A 10,406-nucleotide genomic window follows, 5' to 3' on the forward strand; every position below is an offset into this window, starting at 1 on the left:
ACACAAAGAACTGTGACAATCTTTATGGTTTTTATAGTTTCTAAAATAAGAAATAGAAAACATTTATCCCGTGCTTCCACTTGTTAAATCACTCGTGAAAGTTAAACAAGCGGCATCCAGCATTCGAGAGGCTCTATTACAATGTACACTCTGGCGGTTTGGTGATTTTGAGGGTCGGTTTGCGGGAGCATTCCTATTTTACTGGCAGTTTACGGTCTAGAAATTATGGCGGTTTCGGTCTTTAGGAGAAAATGAAAGTTTTTTGCGCTCTAGGAAGAACAAAATATGGCGGTTTGCGGGATAAACGTCCCCCTGTAATACCCTCATTTGAGCTGCCGTGCAATTTTCTCGTCCCATCGAATTTTCACTCGTGATCCTTTGCCTCGTAAAGACAGGAGAAAGAATTATTTTTTATTTTATTTTTAGTGGGACTTGAAATGAACCCGGCAACCCTTAGAAAAATAGGGCCCCAATGGGTCCATGTGTTTTGCTGCTAGAGCAAAGTCTTAGGGAACATGTTGATGAAAGACAAGTGAGTCGAGATTGAAATCCAACGTCTTTTATTGTCTGTCACTTGTGTGCAGGTTAAATTGTAGTCAGTTTGTGTTAATTCAATCCTGATAATTTTACTGATCAAAATTCAGAAATTATAAATAATCGCACGCGCACCGGCGTACAACAACAGAAAGACGGCGTTGAACGTAACGCAAAGTTCATTTTGAAAGCGAAAGTTTACAAATAATTATTATCATTCGTCAGTCATCCCTTCACGCATGAACACTCGTCGAATTTCAGTGTCTTCACAACAAGATCGGAAGATCGATAAGGACCAATTTTTGTGGTTACCAAGGTAACCATTATGCTAGCGCCTGGGTAAGTAAGTGTAATGTAATGTAATGTAATGTAAGTAAGATTTTCCGAAGCACGAAGTAAGAACGAGAGCGTACCGAAAGGGCACGAGAATTTCTCAAGTTCTCTAGGCAGCTTTTTACGGTAACAATACTATTCTTTAGAAGGATATATGATTTAAGGTGATGAATTGTTAGGATTTAAATAAATATGAAGATTCCGAATAAAAAAAGCCACTTTCACAATCATTATGGCGCTTTCGAACTGTCCACGATCGACAATCGACTGCTTTGATAAACCGCTGGCCGGACGTAGTTGGAATATGATGATTGCCACGTGCATATGGCCCAACGTAGTTGGAACATGATGCTTGGCACGTGCATATGGGCGAACGTAGTTGAAACATGATGATTGCCACGTCCATGTGGCCGAACGTAGTTAGAAAATGATGCTTCGCACGTGGATATTACTTCGAAGTAATACTTTCCGAAGAACGAAAGCGTACCTGAAACGGCACGAGGATTTACCTAATAACTTCTGCAACTCTTTCCCATACTGCCCTTCAAATATCGTTTCTTCGGGAACGATGGCTAAAAAAATTACCAAAAATTTATTCTTCGTCCGATCGTTCGCTACAAATTTTGGTAGAATGCGTGACAAGGTTAATACCCAATCCCCTCGCAAATTTGAATGTGTCCTACACGACAAGAAGGAAGTAATAATAGAATGTCTATTGATCTTGATTGTCAACTGCAAAATACAACCGATGAATCGATCGAAATCGAGGTAAGAGTTGTGTACTACGTACAGTACGAACGCACATGGTCTGAAATGCAGTGAAATGTTATTTATATTTGCCCCCGCAGGGTTTTGGCCCAGAGGCCAAAACCCGAGGAGGCATCATTGTAATCCGCGCGAATATAGAATATATATATATAGTATATACCAGGAAAATTCTCGATTTGATCAATTTTTGCCCGCAAATAGTCTCGGGAGTTGTAAAATGCCGACAAGCTGAAAGCCCGCAAGTAGGTATCGGGAGTTGTAAAATGCCGACATACAGTGATTGGTCAATGATGACGCAAGTAAACGATGATTGGGTGATGATGACAGCCCAAAGCATGAGCACGTGCACAGATGACAACAAGTAAACAAACGAAGCTTGTAAAGGTTGATTGCAGTTGGGCAGAATTTTGAAAAAGATAATTTGAGGTTTTATTCGAGGCCTATTCATTTCACAATGTCTAAAAGCCGAAAGCAATGCAATTGTTGAAAAGACTTCGCGATAATTAACTAAGTAACTCGCAGAGAAGTAAGAAAATCCACATTTTTTACATCTTAGTGGCCGAAGAAGAAATATGTCTAGAAACACGTACGAACATATCAAGCCATATCTTCAAATTTGTCTGCGATTTACGATCGATAAGCAAGCCTTAGTCCAAAACCGCGATTTACCAAACGCAAACTACTTGAACGGAGAAAAGCCTTGATCAGTCTATCTCCGGACGAGATTTACAAGAAATTTAAAAAAAGATCTCGAGATAATTGTTTAAGACTCGCGGCAGGCGAAACCGGAAACCAGAAGCGAGCGACTTTTAGAAAGTCAAGCGTTTTCATTGTCAAGGGTGAGAAATTCTTTCGGTATCCTTTCCTTTTAAAAAGTTGATCGTTGTCATGAAGCGTGATTTACGATAAGAAAGCCTTTGTCCAACTGACCGTGATTTACCAGGCACAAACTACTTGAATGGAGAAAACTTCAAAAGTCTTGATCGGTCCACTTCCGGACGAAATTTTAACTTTACAAGATGATATGCGGCATCAAGAAAAGAAATTCAAAAGAGATCTCGAGATGCATTGTGATTATTTAAAACTCGCGGCAGGCGTTTGCTTTGACAGAGGTAAGAAATTCTTTCGACATCCTTTTCTTTCTTAAGATTGATCATTCTCATGTCATTCTTCATGCTCGGGCTCTCAGCCCATATATTTATAAAACAATTGGGCCGGCTCAAATGGTAATTTTAAAACGTTTTGCTGTTTCTAAAGTTTATCCTCGCTGAGATCAAGACTTTACCACAGTGAAGTGAGTTCGATTCGAGCCCGCAAAGCGGCCCATTCAAAGCGACGAAGTCGCGAAAACGAGCCACGCAAGTCGCGATAGGTCGACCGTCCCGGCGTGTTAAATTAATAAAGACGACTGACTTTTTCTAAAGTCTAGCTTGAGTCTAGCTGAGATCCCACACCACAGCAAAACATGACAAAATGATGTCAAGATGCTGTTGCGTTCTTGTAATTAAATGATTCACCGTATCATAATTAATAATCATCCAAAATAGAAAATTAATTTCCAATCAAATGTCTGAATTGTAGGAAAGGATGAAGAGCAAAGAAAAACCGATAAACATCGTCGAAACTTCGGGGGCAACCTAGTATCAGCTATTTCTAGTTATATTGCTTGGAATCAATATCTGAATTTATCTCCAAGTATAAGGAGATCGTTATATTTTGCAGAAAAAGGTCAACCCGTTGCCTTTAATATGTTTCCCCCCTTATTAGGACCAGAGGTAAACCAAAAACACAATGAGACCCGCCAACATCAATATCTGTTGTTTGTTTTGCAAGACAGCCTACGACAACTACGTTCACCAAAAATCTCTCAGAAAATTTTTAACATATTTTTGTCGATCTGATTTCCTGTAAAATAATTGATGAAAGTGGGATTGGGGGGACTTCTTTCATCATTACTACCCTATGTACATTCCAGAACCATTTTAGCTATTCACTATTTCCTCAGTTCGACTGTAAACACAAGTCTGTTAAAATATCGGTAACCACATGACCTCTTAGAGGGCTGTTATTGATTCTGCGAAAGTTCGTTTTCTTAAAGTTTTAGAAATTTGTGAAGTTGGAGGATTCACTGAGGACTGCGTAGCCGAAGATGCAGTGGCTCGCTGGACATCAAATTCTATTTTTCACGGCGTTTAATTAATCTTCACAAAATAAACATGTGGCGCCAGCGCGTCTGGCAGTCAAAAATTCATTTTTCAAAAAACTTTCCCTTTCCAGCTATTTTAGCGGGGCTTATACTATAGTACCTACCTGTCAGTCGTAGAAAAGCTGAAATTTAAGGATGAACTGTTTATTAAATGACGACCGTATTATTTTTGTGTGGACTTTAAAGTCTACACATTGTTGTCATGCAGTTTTTTCCGATTGGGGGGTCACTTTCCGTGATAACTCGAGTTAGTGCTTTCGGACGTTTTCGACAGTGATCGGAGGATCCGAAGTTTCGGTGAGATGGGCAGCCAAGGCAGTAAACCCAGAAATTCGATCAGTATCGAGTAAGTCGCACTTTATTCTTGAATCTAGAAGCCTTTTTTGACACAGCTTTCGAAGAACGTGTGGTGGCTGGAAAATATACATCAAGGAACAACTTCAAAGGCAGCGGTGGCGTAGATGAAAAGTGAAATAACAATCACGACGGCTGAAATCTTTCATATCTAATGAGCTGAACAACTGCGGTCATAGGTCACGTTTCTTGTTTTTCACACTTTTGACTCGCTTTCCACAGTTTTTGTTTCTCTGTGCGGCTTGAGCATTTTTGATTCGCATATTAAAACGAATCAAATGTCTGGTTATTTATTTATTTCAGCTTTGCCAAACAATGAATGCACAACGAGTTGTATCAAAACAAGTTCGCTGATCATGTTGTTTTACTTGTCTTGGACTCCGGGATATAATTCACCAGCTCCATTTCTCTCAAGTAGTATATTTAACAAAAGACCGATGTCGAATTCAGAACTGAACTAAAACATTGTCATGAAAAGAATAAAAATAACATCGAACCGTAGAATATGCATATATCCAAACCGTGCGACAAAATAATTTAATTGTCGGTTCAAATAACGTACTTCGCCGCCTCTCAAAACACCGATTTCAAGTGAATATTTCGTAAACAGAAAAAAATATTTCTCCGCCTTTCTACGCAAGCTACTAAGAAATTATTTGTGAAAGCTTATTGAAAAGTTCTTATTCATTCCAAAAAGGTTAAAAAAGAACTCATTGAAAGAAAATAAGTTTTTCGATGAGTTGTTTACACAAGCTTTACACAAAAAGTAAGGGTTGTGTAAACAAGCGATGCGAGACAGTTCACGTGCTCCACGCAACATTTCTTTTTTTAATGAAAATAGTATCCTATCTTGCTAGCGGTAAGGAAAGGCTTTTGGCCTAATAACTGCTGTTCTTGTAGGATTCTAGGTTTTTATTTGCATGAAAAAAGGCATTTGTCGTGAACGACGTGACAAAGGGTCACACCACGCTCCTTCACATTGCGTGACATCCCAAGCGGCAATGGTAACGTTTCTTTCTTGAAGCGTAGTACATAAGACAAGTAATAGTACACTTTGTTCTTCCAACAGTCTTGTAAATAATAAATTGATTGACAAGTTCTTTGTTTTTTCGCCTTGTATCTCGAATTACTCGATTCGAAACTTAAAGTTGTTGACTGCTACAGTAACTCATTGATTAATTCATAATGTCAACTTTTATTCAAATGAAAGTCCACACATGTTCGCATAGCGGACTCACTTTTACTGTTATTTAATAACTAGTAAACAAACTGGTCGCCACGCATTTAAACACGAACTGACGAATGTTGCATCTGATGCAGTGAATCTGGTGAATGAGAACTTCCTTTAATATTTCTTTGTTTTCGACGGTGTGAACCACTGAATAAGTTTCTTTCCCATTGTGATGTTACTAGTATTAATTCGTTTCTAGCTGTCTTTTATATAGCTCGAATACAGCTACAATTAGCGGTGCAGCCGACAAGCATGGTATATTCCTTTGCAGCTGTCTTTGCGTGACAAGTTACACGTTCATACATTTTATTTTAAAATATGAAGTTCAGAGTTAATACAGTACTAGTATGCTGTAGACAGTGTAGACAAGGTGAGGGTAAGTTTATTTTCAAAGCGAAAGTTTACAAACTGTGCACTAACCGGTCCTTTGGAGAAAATATTTATGACCTTCGGCGAGGTTCCAAGTCTTCGCTCTTTTCGTAAATGATGAAAACTGCAGAATAATTTTCTCATAAAACTGGAGTGGTCGCGCCACAGTTTGTTTTCTTTCCCAATGCGATATACTTTTAAATCGGTTTTCTGTTTTCCAACGTGTCCAACGTGGTTTGCGTTCGAATACTTTGGCCCGTAACTTCGAATGCGATCAGCGCTACGGTTCATTGGTTTCGATTTTGTTTGTTCATGGATTTGATTGACATCGGTAGTTCAGATTTCTCCTCTGTTACGGCACTTACACCTTAGGCTGCATTCATTATGTATGCTACAGGGGGGGGGCAGAGGATTTTTTTTTCAGCGGCTCGTTTTCTTATATCCCCCCCCAAGGTCCATACAAATTTTCATAATCCCCCCATGCAATCAGCCGAAAAATGAATACCCCCCCCCCCTCCTCCCTCACAAGAAATATCAAAATAAATATCTGTATAATAGTACACTACCTTATTATAGGAATATAACGAAGCATTTTAACAACGCGAACAAAATTTACGCGTTACAATAAAATTAACGCAAATTCAAGAAAGGTTCTGGTTAAATCCTTATAGTAAAAAAGTTAACATCAATAAAATTAATTCAAATTTTTGAAATTCGCCTTAATAACAAGTATCGTTAATTTCCTATAATAAGGTATATATGTTTGAGATTTCAAGAGACATGTTTAATAACAACATCGAGAGAGTTTTGACAGTTTATGTCATACCTATGCCAGCCAGTCTAAGTAGCGCAAATTAGGTATAGATAGCCTGCCAGCTCGTGTATGAGTACTACCAGGAGTATTGACTGTCACTCTCGTCGACAAAAGCAACAACCTCATCATCATCATCACTCTCACTATCACACTCATCCACGGATTCATCTCTGCTGTTGCCATCCTCTTCATCCTAATTTTCCGGCGTTCAGCATCATTCCTCTCAAGTGCGACATGTGCCATTATTCTCCTTATCTTATCATTTTTCTTCCCAAGGAGAGAAAGTTTATGACGGTCTAAATATTTGTTAAGTTCTTCGACGTATAGCTTGTTCATATTTTCAAACGTGGACGTGATAGTTTTTCAGTCATATTGTTCATATCCTTTCATTGAACATTTAAGTGCACATTTGTTGTTCAATTTCATAAAACTGTGCACTGAATTACATTGTTTTCTTTTGCATTCATTGATTCAATAAAGTTACACTGCTTAGACTGAGGTTGCATTAAATGTTTCCATTTTTGATGTTTTACTTTCTATGCTGTATCGAAACATTACATCTACAGGCCAGGCACACTACTTGAAAACTTCAAATAGCTACTATAGTCTCTCAGAATAATAGAGGTACCCTTGTTGCTTACAATCCTTGAAAGAATTAAGCTGCTGTATTTATCTTTTTTTTTTTCACTAGCTAGACATAAGCTAGACAGAATCTTACAAAAAATAAGCATCCCCCCAGTAGATATTTAACAATTTTCATATCCCCCCTTTTTTTGCTCTAAAAATTTGAGAACCCCCCCTAAAATCCTCTGCCCCCCCCCTGTAGGATACATAATGAATGCAGCCTTACGGTCCTTACGGCACAAACTTCAGCTCTCAATGTGTTTTGCTTGCAGCCATTGCGGCTGCAGCAAAACACAAAAAAGCTATGATTTTTAACAAATAGATTATTCAGAATGCTGTTTTTTCACGAGCGACAGTCTTACTTAAGTTTTCTGCAGTTTTAGTGTTCAGCTGAAGAAAACTTGTAAAAAAAAACATAAAATTTTGTATTTTATAGCAAATTTAAGTATTCTAGACCTTCATTCCTTTATTTGGTCTTGCTTAATACATTTCGCGCTAAAAACGTTGTTACATTTTGCGGCAAAAGTTGTTACATTTTGGCAGTAGTTGGTCAACTAAGACAGCAAAAAAAATTGCCCAATTTAGCCAATGAGTTAAAGCAATTTGAAAAACAACACGTGGTGCCGTCTCTAAACAAAACACAACAAGTCACATTTGTGTATAAATCTCTTTTTATTTATCAAATTTCTGCAGCTTTTTAAACAACTTCAATGCAATGCCAGCGCTTAATCGTTGATCTAATTTTATGAGAAAATAGAGGGTTTTTTGGCTAATGGCTGTCCGGCAGCCAAAACTAACAAAAATAGTTTCTCAAACTTTAAGCCTTTATTGCGCATTTGTTGTCGTTTTGGGCTGCTGTTCTCATACAACGAGATTTAACAAATCAGAACAACTGACATGTCGTTTGTTGGTTTCTCCTTTTCGTCAAACAATCTGAAAGTCCAAAACCACCCTTCGTGACTTGGTTTGCGCGTGTTTTTCCGCGCTTTGCACTAGTTGCATATTCTTCTAATTCTGATTGGCTCATAGCGCTGATTTGCTTGATTGTGATTGGCTATACATGGATCACCGGCTGGTTTTTATTTCACCTCACTTCTCGACGTTCCACATTATGTAAACAACTCTTTCAAATGAACTGTTAGTGACGAAAGCATATCTTTTCACTCTGTTATTTACAAAAAAATGAAAGCAGTGTACCTTAAAGGTGCCGACACACGATGGGACAAATTACAGGGACACTTAGCTGGGACAAAATTAAAACACACAGGGAGATGTAGCAGGGGCATGTTGCAGCGATACGTCCTCAGTATTGTGGCACAATATGGGACATATCGCTGTCATTTCCCTGCAATATGTCCCTTTGTTTGCGTCAGCCTCTTTAAATTCTCACGAATGTTGAGGCTTGCATTTTTAAGCCCCGGCTAAACGATGAAACATTTTCGTCCAACATCGTGATTGTCACACACAACATGCAGTGGCTAAACATCTACCAAAGTGAGCCCACATAACGCTTTGTGCGTATTACCGCTGATAATTACCTTTGGATCAATATTGTAGATTAGTTTTTAAATTTTTAACTTACATTTCGATTTTAAATTAGGTTTTAACTAAATTTTAAATTAGATTATTGTTTATAGTACATTCTTAATTTTTTAGTACATTAGTACATTAGAGAGGGCCACAAATTTATTAGTTGTAAAACTATTACGTGTAACCCTCTATAAATAAAGTTTGATTGATTGATTGATAGATTCGGTTTCTGATTGGTTACTTTTTCATGCCTGGGCTTGCTTTGTTTGCAGAGGTGGCTAAACGATCAAACACTTGTGCGTGAAGCAAAATGTTGGATGAAAATGTTTGATTGTTTGATCTAGATCAAACATGGGAAACCATTTAAATGCAATGTTGCGACAGGTGGCTAAACGGTCAAACATGCTCTTCCAACATGATCTTGGACGAAAATGTTTGATCGTTTAGCGTCTTTAGCCGGGGCTTTACAAACTACAGCAAAAACTTACATCAAAACGACTGCACTTATGTTCCTCACAGGTAAAATTTAGTGAAACTATATTACATATAGTGTATTTATATCATCTAAAATACGAACTGAATGAGTATCGATAGATTATAAAAAAGCAATGAATAAATCAATAAAATACTAAAAATACAGTCTGCACTCGATATATTTACAAGTTATTAAATATATAAAATGGAGATGGTAATTATAAAATAACTGCGTCAAAGATAGTGTGAATGAATGGGTCAGACATGTCATTTTTTATATACATTCATAACAAAATGAAGCAGTGAAATAAAAGAAATCTATTCTATCATGAATCCTAAAGGACCTTGGTCAGTACCTTGGAAAATAAGCCTTATTTCCCTGTTTCTTTGTTGACTAGTTATTATTTCCTTAAATAATAAATCACTATTGGTTTCTTTCACTTTGAAGGCAATGCCCAATTTATGCGTCGTATTTAACAAGTTTAAGTTACGTCAAATGTTTGTCAAGCTGTAGAAATTTCACTGATAATATTTCATTCGACTTAGGGAAATGGTCAAAATATTGTACTCAGACAGGACCCACCACTCTGCAAAAAGACAAGTAGTTTCTTCATGTTCCCTCCTTTCCTCACCTTAAAAGATGGTGTCTTGTTTGTATAACCCCCACTCTATCAGGAGAGAAACTAAGAAAAAGATTCAAACCTCCTTGTCCCATTTCTCCAGCAGGGCAAGCTTCATGCACACCTAATATGAAAGTCTTAACTCATGGATCAAATTTTAAGGCCAATTTTGTCCATTTGGCTTACCAGACAGGTGGTATCTTGCATAGCCCCCCTACCCCTACACAAGGTGCTGTCGAGTACACTTGTTATGACCACTTCCCTTAAGTGTTCTACTTGTGTGGAACACATAAGTCAAATAAGCGATTTCAGCTGTCTTCCCCGGGGTAGACTTCCATATGAAAGAGGCGTGGATGCTCGTCAAAAGTTTAAATTAACGCCCTAACGGAAAGACCAATTTGAGAATGGCTCAAGCATTTTCTTTACCCCTAAAAGATAGCAGTATATTTTTCGCGCCTAATCGGTCTAGACCGCTAGTACAGTATGACGGCGTTCCTTGTTCTTTGAAGTGCAACGCTAAAAGTAAAGTAAAGTCTGTGTCCGAGCCAT

This window comes from Oculina patagonica, chromosome 12 (assembly GCF_052425735.1).
Source record: "Oculina patagonica isolate OP01 chromosome 12, crgOcupat, whole genome shotgun sequence".
NCBI lineage: Eukaryota > Metazoa > Cnidaria > Anthozoa > Scleractinia > Oculinidae > Oculina > Oculina patagonica.